Genomic DNA, 19,665 nt, shown 5'->3' on the forward strand with positions numbered 1-19,665 from the left:
TGCAGACATCCGTCGCTAGTGGTCGCCCAAACACCAAGCTCCATCGCAAACAGCAGGACAATCTTGGGCTAGGAGGAACGTCAAAACGTTGCAAGCAATATCAGTGTAACGTATCGAGCTGTACGTTTCGTTGCAGTAAGTCGTGGAAAAGAATGCACAGCACATTTCTCATTTGCATTAGACGACACTCCATGTCGATACAACGCTTATTCCTGCAGTAAATAAGTGGGGTGGTGATTTTGCCCCCATCGGATATCGACGTGGACGGATGCTGTCATTAAATGATTCGTGAGTGGGAGCTTGTTCGGCTGCACTGCACTGCAGCCGGCCCAGTACGATGTTTTGAATGCGTTTTCGAATCGACAAATGTCTTCTTTCCGCAAGCACTCGCCAAAGACACATTAGGAGTTGCAGCAGACGAGGTGGCCGAGTGGTTAAGGCGTTGGACTGCTAATCCAATGTGCTCTGCACGCGTGGGTTCGAATCCCATCCTCGTCGTAGAATTTTACGTAAAGCACCCGTTTGCGGTCACTCCTTCTCCATGCGAAACGCCACTCAGTAGTAACAACGAAGCGTGTACGTGGCAGAGATCGTATGTATGAAATACGAGACAAAACTGCCTACCAGATGGAAGCGCACATCATTCCATAGCTTATGCCCTTCGAATTAAACATCATTTCGAGATCTATAAACCAATCAAATTTCGGCTCCAGCAAAGAGTATGTTGGTATTTCCGAACGACGAGTTCTTATTTATATTTACGTGCACACCTGTCGCAGTCATTTTAACGTATCGCGCCTATAATAATCCATCTGTAGCACACAACAGTTTGTTTTGCGTCAGGCCGCCATATACAGAAGCGATTTGGCAGGGCCTACTGGAGAGACTTGACTTTGCAGACATCCGTCGCTAGTGGTCGCCCAAACACCAAGCTCCATCGCAAACAGCAGGACAATCTTGGGCTAGGAGGAACGTCAAAACGTTGCAAGCAATATCAGTGTAACGTATCGAGCTGTACGTTTCGTTGCAGTAAGTCGTGGAAAAGAATGCACAGCACATTTCTCATTTGCATTAGACGACACTCCATGTCGATACAACGCTTATTCCTGCAGTAAATAAGTGGGGCGGTGATTTTGCCCCCATCGGATATCGACGTGGACGGATGCTGTCATTAAATGATTCGTGAGTGGGAGCTTGTTCGGCTGCACTGCACTGCAGCCGGCCCAGTACGATGTTTTGAATGCGTTTTCGAATCGACAAATGTCTTCTTTCCGCAAGCACTCGCCAAAGACACATTAGGAGTTGCAGCAGACGAGGTGGCCGAGTGGTTAAGGCGTTGGACTGCTAATCCAATGTGCTCTGCACGCGTGGGTTCGAATCCCATCCTCGTCGTAGAATTTTACGTAAAGCACCCGTTTGCGGTCACTCCTTCTCCATGCGAAACGCCACTCAGTAGTAACAACGAAGCGTGTACGTGGCAGAGATCGTATGTATGAAATACGAGACAAAACTGCCTACCAGATGGAAGCGCACATCATTCCATAGCTTATGCCCTTCGAATTAAACATCATTTCGAGATCTATAAACCAATCAAATTTCGGCTCCAGCAAAGAGTATGTTGGTATTTCCGAACGACGAGTTCTTATTTATATTTACGTGCACACCTGTCGCAGTCATTTTAACGTATCGCGCCTATAATAATCCATCTGTAGCACACAACTGTCGCCTTTCGACAGTTTGTTTTGCGTCAGGCCGCCATATACAGAAGCGATTTGGCAGGGCCTACTGGAGAGACTTGACTTTGCAGACATCCGTCGCTAGTGGTCGCCCAAACACCAAGCTCCATCGCAAACAGCAGGACAATCTTGGGCTAGGAGGAACGTCAAAACGTTGCAAGCAATATCAGTGTAACGTATCGAGCTGTACGTTTCGTTGCAGTAAGTCGTGGAAAAGAATGCACAGCACATTTCTCATTTGCATTAGACGACACTCCATGTCGATACAACGCTTATTCCTGCAGTAAATAAGTGGGGCGGTGATTTTGCCCCCATCGGATATCGACGTGGACGGATGCTGTCATTAAATGATTCGTGAGTGGGAGCTTGTTCGGCTGCACTGCACTGCAGCCGGCCCAGTACGATGTTTTGAATGCGTTTTCGAATCGACAAATGTCTTCTTTCCGCAAGCACTCGCCAAAGACACATTAGGAGTTGCAGCAGACGAGGTGGCCGAGTGGTTAAGGCGTTGGACTGCTAATCCAATGTGCTCTGCACGCGTGGGTTCGAATCCCATCCTCGTCGTAGAATTTTACGTAAAGCACCCGTTTGCGGTCACTCCTTCTCCATGCGAAACGCCACTCAGTAGTAACAACGAAGCGTGTACGTGGCAGAGATCGTATGTATGAAATACGAGACAAAACTGCCTACCAGATGGAAGCGCACATCATTCCATAGCTTATGCCCTTCGAATTAAACATCATTTCGAGATCTATAAACCAATCAAATTTCGGCTCCAGCAAAGAGTATGTTGGTATTTCCGAACGACGAGTTCTTATTTATATTTACGTGCACACCTGTCGCAGTCATTTTAACGTATCGCGCCTATAATAATCCATCTGTAGCACACAACTGTCGCCTTTCGACAGTTTGTTTTGCGTCAGGCCGCCATATACAGAAGCGATTTGGCAGGGCCTACTGGAGAGACTTGACTTTGCAGACATCCGTCGCTAGTGGTCGCCCAAACACCAAGCTCCATCGCAAACAGCAGGACAATCTTGGGCTAGGAGGAACGTCAAAACGTTGCAAGCAATATCAGTGTAACGTATCGAGCTGTACGTTTCGTTGCAGTAAGTCGTGGAAAAGAATGCACAGCACATTTCTCATTTGCATTAGACGACACTCCATGTCGATACAACGCTTATTCCTGCAGTAAATAAGTGGGGCGGTGATTTTGCCCCCATCGGATATCGACGTGGACGGATGCTGTCATTAAATGATTCGTGAGTGGGAGCTTGTTCGGCTGCACTGCACTGCAGCCGGCCCAGTACGATGTTTTGAATGCGTTTTCGAATCGACAAATGTCTTCTTTCCGCAAGCACTCGCCAAAGACACATTAGGAGTTGCAGCAGACGAGGTGGCCGAGTGGTTAAGGCGTTGGACTGCTAATCCAATGTGCTCTGCACGCGTGGGTTCGAATCCCATCCTCGTCGTAGAATTTTACGTAAAGCACCCGTTTGCGGTCACTCCTTCTCCATGCGAAACGCCACTCAGTAGTAACAACGAAGCGTGTACGTGGCAGAGATCGTATGTATGAAATACGAGACAAAACTGCCTACCAGATGGAAGCGCACATCATTCCATAGCTTATGCCCTTCGAATTAAACATCATTTCGAGATCTATAAACCAATCAAATTTCGGCTCCAGCAAAGAGTATGTTGGTATTTCCGAACGACGAGTTCTTATTTATATTTACGTGCACACCTGTCGCAGTCATTTTAACGTATCGCGCCTATAATAATCCATCTGTAGCACACAACAGTTTGTTTTGCGTCAGGCCGCCATATACAGAAGCGATTTGGCAGGGCCTACTGGAGAGACTTGACTTTGCAGACATCCGTCGCTAGTGGTCGCCCAAACACCAAGCTCCATCGCAAACAGCAGGACAATCTTGGGCTAGGAGGAACGTCAAAACGTTGCAAGCAATATCAGTGTAACGTATCGAGCTGTACGTTTCGTTGCAGTAAGTCGTGGAAAAGAATGCACAGCACATTTCTCATTTGCATTAGACGACACTCCATGTCGATACAACGCTTATTCCTGCAGTAAATAAGTGGGGCGGTGATTTTGCCCCCATCGGATATCGACGTGGACGGATGCTGTCATTAAATGATTCGTGAGTGGGAGCTTGTTCGGCTGCACTGCACTGCAGCCGGCCCAGTACGATGTTTTGAATGCGTTTTCGAATCGACAAATGTCTTCTTTCCGCAAGCACTCGCCAAAGACACATTAGGAGTTGCAGCAGACGAGGTGGCCGAGTGGTTAAGGCGTTGGACTGCTAATCCAATGTGCTCTGCACGCGTGGGTTCGAATCCCATCCTCGTCGTAGAATTTTACGTAAAGCACCCGTTTGCGGTCACTCCTTCTCCATGCGAAACGCCACTCAGTAGTAACAACGAAGCGTGTACGTGGCAGAGATCGTATGTATGAAATACGAGACAAAACTGCCTACCAGATGGAAGCGCACATCATTCCATAGCTTATGCCCTTCGAATTAAACATCATTTCGAGATCTATAAACCAATCAAATTTCGGCTCCAGCAAAGAGTATGTTGGTATTTCCGAACGACGAGTTCTTATTTATATTTACGTGCACACCTGTCGCAGTCATTTTAACGTATCGCGCCTATAATAATCCATCTGTAGCACACAACTGTCGCCTTTCGACAGTTTGTTTTGCGTCAGGCCGCCATATACAGAAGCGATTTGGCAGGGCCTACTGGAGAGACTTGACTTTGCAGACATCCGTCGCTAGTGGTCGCCCAAACACCAAGCTCCATCGCAAACAGCAGGACAATCTTGGGCTAGGAGGAACGTCAAAACGTTGCAAGCAATATCAGTGTAACGTATCGAGCTGTACGTTTCGTTGCAGTAAGTCGTGGAAAAGAATGCACAGCACATTTCTCATTTGCATTAGACGACACTCCATGTCGATACAACGCTTATTCCTGCAGTAAATAAGTGGGGCGGTGATTTTGCCCCCATCGGATATCGACGTGGACGGATGCTGTCATTAAATGATTCGTGAGTGGGAGCTTGTTCGGCTGCACTGCACTGCAGCCGGCCCAGTACGATGTTTTGAATGCGTTTTCGAATCGACAAATGTCTTCTTTCCGCAAGCACTCGCCAAAGACACATTAGGAGTTGCAGCAGACGAGGTGGCCGAGTGGTATGCCGGCACGGTAGCTCAGCGTGTTCGGTCAGAGGGTTAGCAGCCCTCTGTAATAAAAAAACTGAGCTAATCGATCAACAAAGAACTTAAACGGATGTCTTACGATGTCCGCCCCGAGCAGATGCAACGAACAATAGTGAACAAAAATGAGAATTAAAAAAAAAAAAAAAAAAAAAAAAAAGTGGTTAAGGCGTTGGACTGCTAATCCAATGTGCTCTGCACGCGTGGGTTCGAATCCCATCCTCGTCGTAGAATTTTACGTAAAGCACCCGTTTGCGGTCACTCCTTCTCCATGCGAAACGCCACTCAGTAGTAACAACGAAGCGTGTACGTGGCAGAGATCGTATGTATGAAATACGAGACAAAACTGCCTACCAGATGGAAGCGCACATCATTCCATAGCTTATGCCCTTCGAATTAAACATCATTTCGAGATCTATAAACCAATCAAATTTCGGCTCCAGCAAAGAGTATGTTGGTATTTCCGAACGACGAGTTCTTATTTATATTTACGTGCACACCTGTCGCAGTCATTTTAACGTATCGCGCCTATAATAATCCATCTGTAGCACACAACTGTCGCCTTTCGACAGTTTGTTTTGCGTCAGGCCGCCATATACAGAAGCGATTTGGCAGGGCCTACTGGAGAGACTTGACTTTGCAGACATCCGTCGCTAGTGGTCGCCCAAACACCAAGCTCCATCGCAAACAGCAGGACAATCTTGGGCTAGGAGGAACGTCAAAACGTTGCAAGCAATATCAGTGTAACGTATCGAGCTGTACGTTTCGTTGCAGTAAGTCGTGGAAAAGAATGCACAGCACATTTCTCATTTGCATTAGACGACACTCCATGTCGATACAACGCTTATTCCTGCAGTAAATAAGTGGGGCGGTGATTTTGCCCCCATCGGATATCGACGTGGACGGATGCTGTCATTAAATGATTCGTGAGTGGGAGCTTGTTCGGCTGCACTGCACTGCAGCCGGCCCAGTACGATGTTTTGAATGCGTTTTCGAATCGACAAATGTCTTCTTTCCGCAAGCACTCGCCAAAGACACATTAGGAGTTGCAGCAGACGAGGTGGCCGAGTGGTTAAGGCGTTGGACTGCTAATCCAATGTGCTCTGCACGCGTGGGTTCGAATCCCATCCTCGTCGTAGAATTTTACGTAAAGCACCCGTTTGCGGTCACTCCTTCTCCATGCGAAACGCCACTCAGTAGTAACAACGAAGCGTGTACGTGGCAGAGATCGTATGTATGAAATACGAGACAAAACTGCCTACCAGATGGAAGCGCACATCATTCCATAGCTTATGCCCTTCGAATTAAACATCATTTCGAGATCTATAAACCAATCAAATTTCGGCTCCAGCAAAGAGTATGTTGGTATTTCCGAACGACGAGTTCTTATTTATATTTACGTGCACACCTGTCGCAGTCATTTTAACGTATCGCGCCTATAATAATCCATCTGTAGCACACAACAGTTTGTTTTGCGTCAGGCCGCCATATACAGAAGCGATTTGGCAGGGCCTACTGGAGAGACTTGACTTTGCAGACATCCGTCGCTAGTGGTCGCCCAAACACCAAGCTCCATCGCAAACAGCAGGACAATCTTGGGCTAGGAGGAACGTCAAAACGTTGCAAGCAATATCAGTGTAACGTATCGAGCTGTACGTTTCGTTGCAGTAAGTCGTGGAAAAGAATGCACAGCACATTTCTCATTTGCATTAGACGACACTCCATGTCGATACAACGCTTATTCCTGCAGTAAATAAGTGGGGCGGTGATTTTGCCCCCATCGGATATCGACGTGGACGGATGCTGTCATTAAATGATTCGTGAGTGGGAGCTTGTTCGGCTGCACTGCACTGCAGCCGGCCCAGTACGATGTTTTGAATGCGTTTTCGAATCGACAAATGTCTTCTTTCCGCAAGCACTCGCCAAAGACACATTAGGAGTTGCAGCAGACGAGGTGGCCGAGTGGTTAAGGCGTTGGACTGCTAATCCAATGTGCTCTGCACGCGTGGGTTCGAATCCCATCCTCGTCGTAGAATTTTACGTAAAGCACCCGTTTGCGGTCACTCCTTCTCCATGCGAAACGCCACTCAGTAGTAACAACGAAGCGTGTACGTGGCAGAGATCGTATGTATGAAATACGAGACAAAACTGCCTACCAGATGGAAGCGCACATCATTCCATAGCTTATGCCCTTCGAATTAAACATCATTTCGAGATCTATAAACCAATCAAATTTCGGCTCCAGCAAAGAGTATGTTGGTATTTCCGAACGACGAGTTCTTATTTATATTTACGTGCACACCTGTCGCAGTCATTTTAACGTATCGCGCCTATAATAATCCATCTGTAGCACACAACTGTCGCCTTTCGACAGTTTGTTTTGCGTCAGGCCGCCATATACAGAAGCGATTTGGCAGGGCCTACTGGAGAGACTTGACTTTGCAGACATCCGTCGCTAGTGGTCGCCCAAACACCAAGCTCCATCGCAAACAGCAGGACAATCTTGGGCTAGGAGGAACGTCAAAACGTTGCAAGCAATATCAGTGTAACGTATCGAGCTGTACGTTTCGTTGCAGTAAGTCGTGGAAAAGAATGCACAGCACATTTCTCATTTGCATTAGACGACACTCCATGTCGATACAACGCTTATTCCTGCAGTAAATAAGTGGGGCGGTGATTTTGCCCCCATCGGATATCGACGTGGACGGATGCTGTCATTAAATGATTCGTGAGTGGGAGCTTGTTCGGCTGCACTGCACTGCAGCCGGCCCAGTACGATGTTTTGAATGCGTTTTCGAATCGACAAATGTCTTCTTTCCGCAAGCACTCGCCAAAGACACATTAGGAGTTGCAGCAGACGAGGTGGCCGAGTGGTATGCCGGCACGGTAGCTCAGCGTGTTCGGTCAGAGGGTTAGCAGCCCTCTGTAATAAAAAAACTGAGCTAATCGATCAACAAAGAACTTAAACGGATGTCTTACGATGTCCGCCCCGAGCAGATGCAACGAACAATAGTGAACAAAAATGAGAATTAAAAAAAAAAAAAAAAAAAAAAAAAAGTGGTTAAGGCGTTGGACTGCTAATCCAATGTGCTCTGCACGCGTGGGTTCGAATCCCATCCTCGTCGTAGAATTTTACGTAAAGCACCCGTTTGCGGTCACTCCTTCTCCATGCGAAACGCCACTCAGTAGTAACAACGAAGCGTGTACGTGGCAGAGATCGTATGTATGAAATACGAGACAAAACTGCCTACCAGATGGAAGCGCACATCATTCCATAGCTTATGCCCTTCGAATTAAACATCATTTCGAGATCTATAAACCAATCAAATTTCGGCTCCAGCAAAGAGTATGTTGGTATTTCCGAACGACGAGTTCTTATTTATATTTACGTGCACACCTGTCGCAGTCATTTTAACGTATCGCGCCTATAATAATCCATCTGTAGCACACAACTGTCGCCTTTCGACAGTTTGTTTTGCGTCAGGCCGCCATATACAGAAGCGATTTGGCAGGGCCTACTGGAGAGACTTGACTTTGCAGACATCCGTCGCTAGTGGTCGCCCAAACACCAAGCTCCATCGCAAACAGCAGGACAATCTTGGGCTAGGAGGAACGTCAAAACGTTGCAAGCAATATCAGTGTAACGTATCGAGCTGTACGTTTCGTTGCAGTAAGTCGTGGAAAAGAATGCACAGCACATTTCTCATTTGCATTAGACGACACTCCATGTCGATACAACGCTTATTCCTGCAGTAAATAAGTGGGGTGGTGATTTTGCCCCCATCGGATATCGACGTGGACGGATGCTGTCATTAAATGATTCGTGAGTGGGAGCTTGTTCGGCTGCACTGCACTGCAGCCGGCCCAGTACGATGTTTTGAATGCGTTTTCGAATCGACAAATGTCTTCTTTCCGCAAGCACTCGCCAAAGACACATTAGGAGTTGCAGCAGACGAGGTGGCCGAGTGGTTAAGGCGTTGGACTGCTAATCCAATGTGCTCTGCACGCGTGGGTTCGAATCCCATCCTCGTCGTAGAATTTTACGTAAAGCACCCGTTTGCGGTCACTCCTTCTCCATGCGAAACGCCACTCAGTAGTAACAACGAAGCGTGTACGTGGCAGAGATCGTATGTATGAAATACGAGACAAAACTGCCTACCAGATGGAAGCGCACATCATTCCATAGCTTATGCCCTTCGAATTAAACATCATTTCGAGATCTATAAACCAATCAAATTTCGGCTCCAGCAAAGAGTATGTTGGTATTTCCGAACGACGAGTTCTTATTTATATTTACGTGCACACCTGTCGCAGTCATTTTAACGTATCGCGCCTATAATAATCCATCTGTAGCACACAACAGTTTGTTTTGCGTCAGGCCGCCATATACAGAAGCGATTTGGCAGGGCCTACTGGAGAGACTTGACTTTGCAGACATCCGTCGCTAGTGGTCGCCCAAACACCAAGCTCCATCGCAAACAGCAGGACAATCTTGGGCTAGGAGGAACGTCAAAACGTTGCAAGCAATATCAGTGTAACGTATCGAGCTGTACGTTTCGTTGCAGTAAGTCGTGGAAAAGAATGCACAGCACATTTCTCATTTGCATTAGACGACACTCCATGTCGATACAACGCTTATTCCTGCAGTAAATAAGTGGGGCGGTGATTTTGCCCCCATCGGATATCGACGTGGACGGATGCTGTCATTAAATGATTCGTGAGTGGGAGCTTGTTCGGCTGCACTGCACTGCAGCCGGCCCAGTACGATGTTTTGAATGCGTTTGCGAATCGACAAATGTCTTCTTTCCGCAAGCACTCGCCAAAGACACATTAGGAGTTGCAGCAGACGAGGTGGCCGAGTGGTTAAGGCGTTGGACTGCTAATCCAATGTGCTCTGCACGCGTGGGTTCGAATCCCATCCTCGTCGTAGAATTTTACGTAAAGCACCCGTTTGCGGTCACTCCTTCTCCATGCGAAACGCCACTCAGTAGTAACAACGAAGCGTGTACGTGGCAGAGATCGTATGTATGAAATACGAGACAAAACTGCCTACCAGATGGAAGCGCACATCATTCCATAGCTTATGCCCTTCGAATTAAACATCATTTCGAGATCTATAAACCAATCAAATTTCGGCTCCAGCAAAGAGTATGTTGGTATTTCCGAACGACGAGTTCTTATTTATATTTACGTGCACACCTGTCGCAGTCATTTTAACGTATCGCGCCTATAATAATCCATCTGTAGCACACAACAGTTTGTTTTGCGTCAGGCCGCCATATACAGAAGCGATTTGGCAGGGCCTACTGGAGAGACTTGACTTTGCAGACATCCGTCGCTAGTGGTCGCCCAAACACCAAGCTCCATCGCAAACAGCAGGACAATCTTGGGCTAGGAGGAACGTCAAAACGTTGCAAGCAATATCAGTGTAACGTATCGAGCTGTACGTTTCGTTGCAGTAAGTCGTGGAAAAGAATGCACAGCACATTTCTCATTTGCATTAGACGACACTCCATGTCGATACAACGCTTATTCCTGCAGTAAATAAGTGGGGTGGTGATTTTGCCCCCATCGGATATCGACGTGGACGGATGCTGTCATTAAATGATTCGTGAGTGGGAGCTTGTTCGGCTGCACTGCACTGCAGCCGGCCCAGTACGATGTTTTGAATGCGTTTTCGAATCGACAAATGTCTTCTTTCCGCAAGCACTCGCCAAAGACACATTAGGAGTTGCAGCAGACGAGGTGGCCGAGTGGTTAAGGCGTTGGACTGCTAATCCAATGTGCTCTGCACGCGTGGGTTCGAATCCCATCCTCGTCGTAGAATTTTACGTAAAGCACCCGTTTGCGGTCACTCCTTCTCCATGCGAAACGCCACTCAGTAGTAACAACGAAGCGTGTACGTGGCAGAGATCGTATGTATGAAATACGAGACAAAACTGCCTACCAGATGGAAGCGCACATCATTCCATAGCTTATGCCCTTCGAATTAAACATCATTTCGAGATCTATAAACCAATCAAATTTCGGCTCCAGCAAAGAGTATGTTGGTATTTCCGAACGACGAGTTCTTATTTATATTTACGTGCACACCTGTCGCAGTCATTTTAACGTATCGCGCCTATAATAATCCATCTGTAGCACACAACAGTTTGTTTTGCGTCAGGCCGCCATATACAGAAGCGATTTGGCAGGGCCTACTGAAGAGACTTGACTTTGCAGACATCCGTCGCTAGTGGTCGCCCAAACACCAAGCTCCATCGCAAACAGCAGGACAATCTTGGGCTAGGAGGAACGTCAAAACGTTGCAAGCAATATCAGTGTAACGTATCGAGCTGTACGTTTCGTTGCAGTAAGTCGTGGAAAAGAATGCACAGCACATTTCTCATTTGCATTAGACGACACTCCATGTCGATACAACGCTTATTCCTGCAGTAAATAAGTGGGGCGGTGATTTTGCCCCCATCGGATATCGACGTGGACGGATGCTGTCATTAAATGATTCGTGAGTGGGAGCTTGTTCGGCTGCACTGCACTGCAGCCGGCCCAGTACGATGTTTTGAATGCGTTTGCGAATCGACAAATGTCTTCTTTCCGCAAGCACTCGCCAAAGACACATTAGGAGTTGCAGCAGACGAGGTGGCCGAGTGGTTAAGGCGTTGGACTGCTAATCCAATGTGCTCTGCACGCGTGGGTTCGAATCCCATCCTCGTCGTAGAATTTTACGTAAAGCACCCGTTTGCGGTCACTCCTTCTCCATGCGAAACGCCACTCAGTAGTAACAACGAAGCGTGTACGTGGCAGAGATCGTATGTATGAAATACGAGACAAAACTGCCTACCAGATGGAAGCGCACATCATTCCATAGCTTATGCCCTTCGAATTAAACATCATTTCGAGATCTATAAACCAATCAAATTTCGGCTCCAGCAAAGAGTATGTTGGTATTTCCGAACGACGAGTTCTTATTTATATTTACGTGCACACCTGTCGCAGTCATTTTAACGTATCGCGCCTATAATAATCCATCTGTAGCACACAACAGTTTGTTTTGCGTCAGGCCGCCATATACAGAAGCGATTTGGCAGGGCCTACTGGAGAGACTTGACTTTGCAGACATCCGTCGCTAGTGGTCGCCCAAACACCAAGCTCCATCGCAAACAGCAGGACAATCTTGGGCTAGGAGGAACGTCAAAACGTTGCAAGCAATATCAGTGTAACGTATCGAGCTGTACGTTTCGTTGCAGTAAGTCGTGGAAAAGAATGCACAGCACATTTCTCATTTGCATTAGACGACACTCCATGTCGATACAACGCTTATTCCTGCAGTAAATAAGTGGGGTGGTGATTTTGCCCCCATCGGATATCGACGTGGACGGATGCTGTCATTAAATGATTCGTGAGTGGGAGCTTGTTCGGCTGCACTGCACTGCAGCCGGCCCAGTACGATGTTTTGAATGCGTTTTCGAATCGACAAATGTCTTCTTTCCGCAAGCACTCGCCAAAGACACATTAGGAGTTGCAGCAGACGAGGTGGCCGAGTGGTTAAGGCGTTGGACTGCTAATCCAATGTGCTCTGCACGCGTGGGTTCGAATCCCATCCTCGTCGTAGAATTTTACGTAAAGCACCCGTTTGCGGTCACTCCTTCTCCATGCGAAACGCCACTCAGTAGTAACAACGAAGCGTGTACGTGGCAGAGATCGTATGTATGAAATACGAGACAAAACTGCCTACCAGATGGAAGCGCACATCATTCCATAGCTTATGCCCTTCGAATTAAACATCATTTCGAGATCTATAAACCAATCAAATTTCGGCTCCAGCAAAGAGTATGTTGGTATTTCCGAACGACGAGTTCTTATTTATATTTACGTGCACACCTGTCGCAGTCATTTTAACGTATCGCGCCTATAATAATCCATCTGTAGCACACAACAGTTTGTTTTGCGTCAGGCCGCCATATACAGAAGCGATTTGGCAGGGCCTACTGAAGAGACTTGACTTTGCAGACATCCGTCGCTAGTGGTCGCCCAAACACCAAGCTCCATCGCAAACAGCAGGACAATCTTGGGCTAGGAGGAACGTCAAAACGTTGCAAGCAATATCAGTGTAACGTATCGAGCTGTACGTTTCGTTGCAGTAAGTCGTGGAAAAGAATGCACAGCACATTTCTCATTTGCATTAGACGACACTCCATGTCGATACAACGCTTATTCCTGCAGTAAATAAGTGGGGCGGTGATTTTGCCCCCATCGGATATCGACGTGGACGGATGCTGTCATTAAATGATTCGTGAGTGGGAGCTTGTTCGGCTGCACTGCACTGCAGCCGGCCCAGTACGATGTTTTGAATGCGTTTGCGAATCGACAAATGTCTTCTTTCCGCAAGCACTCGCCAAAGACACATTAGGAGTTGCAGCAGACGAGGTGGCCGAGTGGTTAAGGCGTTGGACTGCTAATCCAATGTGCTCTGCACGCGTGGGTTCGAATCCCATCCTCGTCGTAGAATTTTACGTAAAGCACCCGTTTGCGGTCACTCCTTCTCCATGCGAAACGCCACTCAGTAGTAACAACGAAGCGTGTACGTGGCAGAGATCGTATGTATGAAATACGAGACAAAACTGCCTACCAGATGGAAGCGCACATCATTCCATAGCTTATGCCCTTCGAATTAAACATCATTTCGAGATCTATAAACCAATCAAATTTCGGCTCCAGCAAAGAGTATGTTGGTATTTCCGAACGACGAGTTCTTATTTATATTTACGTGCACACCTGTCGCAGTCATTTTAACGTAACGCGCCTATAATAATCCATCTGTAGCACACAACTGTCGCCTTTCGACAGTTTGTTTTGCGTCAGGCCGCCATATACAGAAGCGATTTGGCAGGGCCTACTGGAGAGACTTGACTTTGCAGACATCCGTCGCTAGTGGTCGCCCAAACACCAAGCTCCATCGCAAACAGCAGGACAATCTTGGGCTAGGAGGAACGTCAAAACGTTGCAAGCAATATCAGTGTAACGTATCGAGCTGTACGTTTCGTTGCAGTAAGTCGTGGAAAAGAATGCACAGCACATTTCTCATTTGCATTAGACGACACTCCATGTCGATACAACGCTTATTCCTGCAGTAAATAAGTGGGGCGGTGATTTTGCCCCCATCGGATATCGACGTGGACGGATGCTGTCATTAAATGATTCGTGAGTGGGAGCTTGTTCGGCTGCACTGCACTGCAGCCGGCCCAGTACGATGTTTTGAATGCGTTTGCGAATCGACAAATGTCTTCTTTCCGCAAGCACTCGCCAAAGACACATTAGGAGTTGCAGCAGACGAGGTGGCCGAGTGGTTAAGGCGTTGGACTGCTAATCCAATGTGCTCTGCACGCGTGGGTTCGAATCCCATCCTCGTCGTAGAATTTTACGTAAAGCACCCGTTTGCGGTCACTCCTTCTCCATGCGAAACGCCACTCAGTAGTAACAACGAAGCGTGTACGTGGCAGAGATCGTATGTATGAAATACGAGACAAAACTGCCTACCAGATGGAAGCGCACATCATTCCATAGCTTATGCCCTTCGAATTAAACATCATTTCGAGATCTATAAACCAATCAAATTTCGGCTCCAGCAAAGAGTATGTTGGTATTTCCGAACGACGAGTTCTTATTTATATTTACGTGCACACCTGTCGCAGTCATTTTAACGTAACGCGCCTATAATAATCCATCTGTAGCACACAACTGTCGCCTTTCGACAGTTTGTTTTGCGTCAGGCCGCCATATACAGAAGCGATTTGGCAGGGCCTACTGGAGAGACTTGACTTTGCAGACATCCGTCGCTAGTGGTCGCCCAAACACCAAGCTCCATCGCAAACAGCAGGACAATCTTGGGCTAGGAGGAACGTCAAAACGTTGCAAGCAATATCAGTGTAACGTATCGAGCTGTACGTTTCGTTGCAGTAAGTCGTGGAAAAGAATGCACAGCACATTTCTCATTTGCATTAGACGACACTCCATGTCGATACAACGCTTATTCCTGCAGTAAATAAGTGGGGCGGTGATTTTGCCCCCATCGGATATCGACGTGGACGGATGCTGTCATTAAATGATTCGTGAGTGGGAGCTTGTTCGGCTGCACTGCACTGCAGCCGGCCCAGTACGATGTTTTGAATGCGTTTTCGAATCGACAAATGTCTTCTTTCCGCAAGCACTCGCCAAAGACACATTAGGAGTTGCAGCAGACGAGGTGGCCGAGTGGTATGCCGGCACGGTAGCTCAGCGTGTTCGGTCAGAGGGTTAGCAGCCCTCTGTAATAAAAAAACTGAGCTAATCGATCAACAAAGAACTTAAACGGATGTCTTACGATGTCCGCCCCGAGCAGATGCAACGAACAATAGTGAACAAAAATGAGAATTAAAAAAAAAAAAAAAAAAAAAAAAGTGGTTAAGGCGTTGGACTGCTAATCCAATGTGCTCTGCACGCGTGGGTTCGAATCCCATCCTCGTCGTAGAATTTTACGTAAAGCACCCGTTTGCGGTCACTCCTTCTCCATGCGAAACGCCACTCAGTAGTAACAACGAAGCGTGTACGTGGCAGAGATCGTATGTATGAAATACGAGACAAAACTGCCTACCAGATGGAAGCGCACATCATTCCATAGCTTATGCCCTTCGAATTAAACATCATTTCGAGATCTATAAACCAATCAAATTTCGGCTCCAGCAAAGAGTATGTTGGTATTTCCGAACGACGAGTTCTTATTTATATTTACGTGCACACCTGTCGCAGTCATTTTAACGTATCGCGCCTATAATAATCCATCTGTAGCACACAACTGTCGCCTTTCGACAGTTTGTTTTGCGTCAGGCCGCCATATACAGAAGCGATTTGGCAGGGCCTACTGGAGAGACTTGACTTTGCAGACATCCGTCGCTAGTGGTCGCCCAAACACCAAGCTCCATCGCAAACAGCAGGACAATCTTGGGCTAGGAGGAACGTCAAAACGTTGCAAGCAATATCAGTGTAACGTATCGAGCTGTACGTTTCGTTGCAGTAAGTCGTGGAAAAGAATGCACAGCACATTTCTCATTTGCATTAGACGACACTCCATGTCGATACAACGCTTATTCCTGCAGTAAATAAGTGGGGTGGTGATTTTGCCCCCATCGGATATCGACGTGGACGGATGCTGTCATTAAATGATTCGTGAGTGGGAGCTTGTTCGGCTGCACTGCACTGCAGCCGGCCCAGTACGATGTTTTGAATGCGTTTTCGAATCGACAAATGTCTTCTTTCCGCAAGCACTCGCCAAAGACACATTAGGAGTTGCAGCAGACGAGGTGGCCGAGTGGTTAAGGCGTTGGACTGCTAATCCAATGTGCTCTGCACGCGTGGGTTCGAATCCCATCCTCGTCGTAGAATTTTACGTAAAGCACCCGTTTGCGGTCACTCCTTCTCCATGCGAAACGCCACTCAGTAGTAACAACGAAGCGTGTACGTGGCAGAGATCGTATGTATGAAATACGAGACAAAACTGCCTACCAGATGGAAGCGCACATCATTCCATAGCTTATGCCCTTCGAATTAAACATCATTTCGAGATCTATAAACCAATCAAATTTCGGCTCCAGCAAAGAGTATGTTGGTATTTCCGAACGACGAGTTCTTATTTATATTTACGTGCACACCTGTCGCAGTCATTTTAACGTATCGCGCCTATAATAATCCATCTGTAGCACACAACAGTTTGTTTTGCGTCAGGCCGCCATATACAGAAGCGATTTGGCAGGGCCTACTGGAGAGACTTGACTTTGCAGACATCCGTCGCTAGTGGTCGCCCAAACACCAAGCTCCATCGCAAACAGCAGGACAATCTTGGGCTAGGAGGAACGTCAAAACGTTGCAAGCAATATCAGTGTAACGTATCGAGCTGTACGTTTCGTTGCAGTAAGTCGTGGAAAAGAATGCACAGCACATTTCTCATTTGCATTAGACGACACTCCATGTCGATACAACGCTTATTCCTGCAGTAAATAAGTGGGGCGGTGATTTTGCCCCCATCGGATATCGACGTGGACGGATGCTGTCATTAAATGATTCGTGAGTGGGAGCTTGTTCGGCTGCACTGCACTGCAGCCGGCCCAGTACGATGTTTTGAATGCGTTTGCGAATCGACAAATGTCTTCTTTCCGCAAGCACTCGCCAAAGACACATTAGGAGTTGCAGCAGACGAGGTGGCCGAGTGGTTAAGGCGTTGGACTGCTAATCCAATGTGCTCTGCACGCGTGGGTTCGAATCCCATCCTCGTCGTAGAATTTTACGTAAAGCACCCGTTTGCGGTCACTCCTTCTCCATGCGAAACGCCACTCAGTAGTAACAACGAAGCGTGTACGTGGCAGAGATCGTATGTATGAAATACGAGACAAAACTGCCTACCAGATGGAAGCGCACATCATTCCATAGCTTATGCCCTTCGAATTAAACATCATTTCGAGATCTATAAACCAATCAAATTTCGGCTCCAGCAAAGAGTATGTTGGTATTTCCGAACGACGAGTTCTTATTTATATTTACGTGCACACCTGTCGCAGTCATTTTAACGTAACGCGCCTATAATAATCCATCTGTAGCACACAACTGTCGCCTTTCGACAGTTTGTTTTGCGTCAGGCCGCCATATACAGAAGCGATTTGGCAGGGCCTACTGGAGAGACTTGACTTTGCAGACATCCGTCGCTAGTGGTCGCCCAAACACCAAGCTCCATCGCAAACAGCAGGACAATCTTGGGCTAGGAGGAACGTCAAAACGTTGCAAGCAATATCAGTGTAACGTATCGAGCTGTACGTTTCGTTGCAGTAAGTCGTGGAAAAGAATGCACAGCACATTTCTCATTTGCATTAGACGACACTCCATGTCGATACAACGCTTATTCCTGCAGTAAATAAGTGGGGCGGTGATTTTGCCCCCATCGGATATCGACGTGGACGGATGCTGTCATTAAATGATTCGTGAGTGGGAGCTTGTTCGGCTGCACTGCACTGCAGCCGGCCCAGTACGATGTTTTGAATGCGTTTTCGAATCGACAAATGTCTTCTTTCCGCAAGCACTCGCCAAAGACACATTAGGAGTTGCAGCAGACGAGGTGGCCGAGTGGTATGCCGGCACGGTAGCTCAGCGTGTTCGGTCAGAGGGTTAGCAGCCCTCTGTAATAAAAAAACTGAGCTAATCGATCAACAAAGAACTTAAACGGATGTCTTACGATGTCCGCCCCGAGCAGATGCAACGAACAATAGTGAACAAAAATGAGAATTAAAAAAAAAAAAAAAAAAAAAAAGTGGTTAAGGCGTTGGACTGCTAATCCAATGTGCTCTGCACGCGTGGGTTCGAATCCCATCCTCGTCGTAGAATTTTACGTAAAGCACCCGTTTGCGGTCACTCCTTCTCCATGCGAAACGCCACTCAGTAGTAACAACGAAGCGTGTACGTGGCAGAGATCGTATGTATGAAATACGAGACAAAACTGCCTACCAGATGGAAGCGCACATCATTCCATAGCTTATGCCCTTCGAATTAAACATCATTTCGAGATCTATAAACCAATCAAATTTCGGCTCCAGCAAAGAGTATGTTGGTATTTCCGAACGACGAGTTCTTATTTATATTTACGTGCACACCTGTCGCAGTCATTTTAACGTATCGCGCCTATAATAATCCATCTGTAGCACACAACTGTCGCCTTTCGACAGTTTGTTTTGCGTCAGGCCGCCATATACAGAAGCGATTTGGCAGGGCCTACTGGAGAGACTTGACTTTGCAGACATCCGTCGCTAGTGGTCGCCCAAACACCAAGCTCCATCGCAAACAGCAGGACAATCTTGGGCTAGGAGGAACGTCAAAACGTTGCAAGCAATATCAGTGTAACGTATCGAGCTGTACGTTTCGTTGCAGTAAGTCGTGGAAAAGAATGCACAGCACATTTCTCATTTGCATTAGACGACACTCCATGTCGATACAACGCTTATTCCTGCAGTAAATAAGTGGGGCGGTGATTTTGCCCCCATCGGATATCGACGTGGACGGATGCTGTCATTAAATGATTCGTGAGTGGGAGCTTGTTCGGCTGCACTGCACTGCAGCCGGCCCAGTACGATGTTTTGAATGCGTTTTCGAATCGACAAATGTCTTCTTTCCGCAAGCACTCGCCAAAGACACATTAGGAGTTGCAGCAGACGAGGTGGCCGAGTGGTATGCCGGCACGGTAGCTCAGCGTGTTCGGTCAGAGGGTTAGCAGCCCTCTGTAATAAAAAAACTGAGCTAATCGATCAACAAAGAACTTAAACGGATGTCTTACGATGTCCGCCCCGAGCAGATGCAACGAACAATAGTGAACAAAAATGAGAATTAAAAAAAAAAAAAAAAAAAAAAAAAGTGGTTAAGGCGTTGGACTGCTAATCCAATGTGCTCTGCACGCGTGGGTTCGAATCCCATCCTCGTCGTAGAATTTTACGTAAAGCACCCGTTTGCGGTCACTCCTTCTCCATGCGAAACGCCACTCAGTAGTAACAACGAAGCGTGTACGTGGCAGAGATCGTATGTATGAAATACGAGACAAAACTGCCTACCAGATGGAAGCGCACATCATTCCATAGCTTATGCCCTTCGAATTAAACATCATTTCGAGATCTATAAACCAATCAAAT

At 47.2% G+C, this 19,665-nt stretch overlaps 16 non-coding genes across 16 annotated transcripts; all 16 read left to right on the forward strand.

Annotated features, from left to right (window-relative positions):
* The first annotated feature begins 416 nt into the window (after nucleotides 1-416).
* Trnas-gcu (transfer RNA serine (anticodon GCU)) lies at nucleotides 417-498 on the forward strand. The gene has a single exon. It is a non-coding gene; the product is annotated as a tRNA-Ser (tRNA).
* An 812-nt stretch (nucleotides 499-1,310) lies between these two features.
* Trnas-gcu (transfer RNA serine (anticodon GCU)) lies at nucleotides 1,311-1,392 on the forward strand. The gene has a single exon. It is a non-coding gene; the product is annotated as a tRNA-Ser (tRNA).
* Nucleotides 1,393-2,218: 826 nt separating this feature from the next.
* Nucleotides 2,219-2,300, forward strand: Trnas-gcu (transfer RNA serine (anticodon GCU)). Its single transcript has one exon. It is a non-coding gene; the product is annotated as a tRNA-Ser (tRNA).
* Nucleotides 2,301-3,126: 826 nt separating this feature from the next.
* Trnas-gcu (transfer RNA serine (anticodon GCU)) lies at nucleotides 3,127-3,208 on the forward strand. The gene has a single exon. It is a non-coding gene; the product is annotated as a tRNA-Ser (tRNA).
* An 812-nt stretch (nucleotides 3,209-4,020) lies between these two features.
* Trnas-gcu (transfer RNA serine (anticodon GCU)) lies at nucleotides 4,021-4,102 on the forward strand. Its single transcript has one exon. It is a non-coding gene; the product is annotated as a tRNA-Ser (tRNA).
* Nucleotides 4,103-6,023: 1,921 nt separating this feature from the next.
* Trnas-gcu (transfer RNA serine (anticodon GCU)) lies at nucleotides 6,024-6,105 on the forward strand. Its single transcript has one exon. It is a non-coding gene; the product is annotated as a tRNA-Ser (tRNA).
* Nucleotides 6,106-6,917: 812 nt separating this feature from the next.
* On the forward strand, nucleotides 6,918-6,999 carry Trnas-gcu (transfer RNA serine (anticodon GCU)). Its single transcript has one exon. It is a non-coding gene; the product is annotated as a tRNA-Ser (tRNA).
* A 1,921-nt stretch (nucleotides 7,000-8,920) lies between these two features.
* Trnas-gcu (transfer RNA serine (anticodon GCU)) lies at nucleotides 8,921-9,002 on the forward strand. The gene has a single exon. It is a non-coding gene; the product is annotated as a tRNA-Ser (tRNA).
* An 812-nt stretch (nucleotides 9,003-9,814) lies between these two features.
* On the forward strand, nucleotides 9,815-9,896 carry Trnas-gcu (transfer RNA serine (anticodon GCU)). Its single transcript has one exon. It is a non-coding gene; the product is annotated as a tRNA-Ser (tRNA).
* Nucleotides 9,897-10,708: 812 nt separating this feature from the next.
* Trnas-gcu (transfer RNA serine (anticodon GCU)) lies at nucleotides 10,709-10,790 on the forward strand. The gene has a single exon. It is a non-coding gene; the product is annotated as a tRNA-Ser (tRNA).
* An 812-nt stretch (nucleotides 10,791-11,602) lies between these two features.
* Trnas-gcu (transfer RNA serine (anticodon GCU)) lies at nucleotides 11,603-11,684 on the forward strand. The gene has a single exon. It is a non-coding gene; the product is annotated as a tRNA-Ser (tRNA).
* Nucleotides 11,685-12,496: 812 nt separating this feature from the next.
* Nucleotides 12,497-12,578, forward strand: Trnas-gcu (transfer RNA serine (anticodon GCU)). The gene has a single exon. It is a non-coding gene; the product is annotated as a tRNA-Ser (tRNA).
* An 812-nt stretch (nucleotides 12,579-13,390) lies between these two features.
* Trnas-gcu (transfer RNA serine (anticodon GCU)) lies at nucleotides 13,391-13,472 on the forward strand. Its single transcript has one exon. It is a non-coding gene; the product is annotated as a tRNA-Ser (tRNA).
* Nucleotides 13,473-14,298: 826 nt separating this feature from the next.
* Trnas-gcu (transfer RNA serine (anticodon GCU)) lies at nucleotides 14,299-14,380 on the forward strand. Its single transcript has one exon. It is a non-coding gene; the product is annotated as a tRNA-Ser (tRNA).
* Nucleotides 14,381-16,299: 1,919 nt separating this feature from the next.
* Nucleotides 16,300-16,381, forward strand: Trnas-gcu (transfer RNA serine (anticodon GCU)). The gene has a single exon. It is a non-coding gene; the product is annotated as a tRNA-Ser (tRNA).
* An 812-nt stretch (nucleotides 16,382-17,193) lies between these two features.
* Nucleotides 17,194-17,275, forward strand: Trnas-gcu (transfer RNA serine (anticodon GCU)). Its single transcript has one exon. It is a non-coding gene; the product is annotated as a tRNA-Ser (tRNA).
* The last annotated feature ends 2,390 nt before the right edge of the window (nucleotides 17,276-19,665 follow it).

This window comes from Schistocerca nitens, chromosome 2 (genome assembly GCF_023898315.1).
Source record: "Schistocerca nitens isolate TAMUIC-IGC-003100 chromosome 2, iqSchNite1.1, whole genome shotgun sequence".
NCBI lineage: Eukaryota > Metazoa > Arthropoda > Insecta > Orthoptera > Acrididae > Schistocerca > Schistocerca nitens.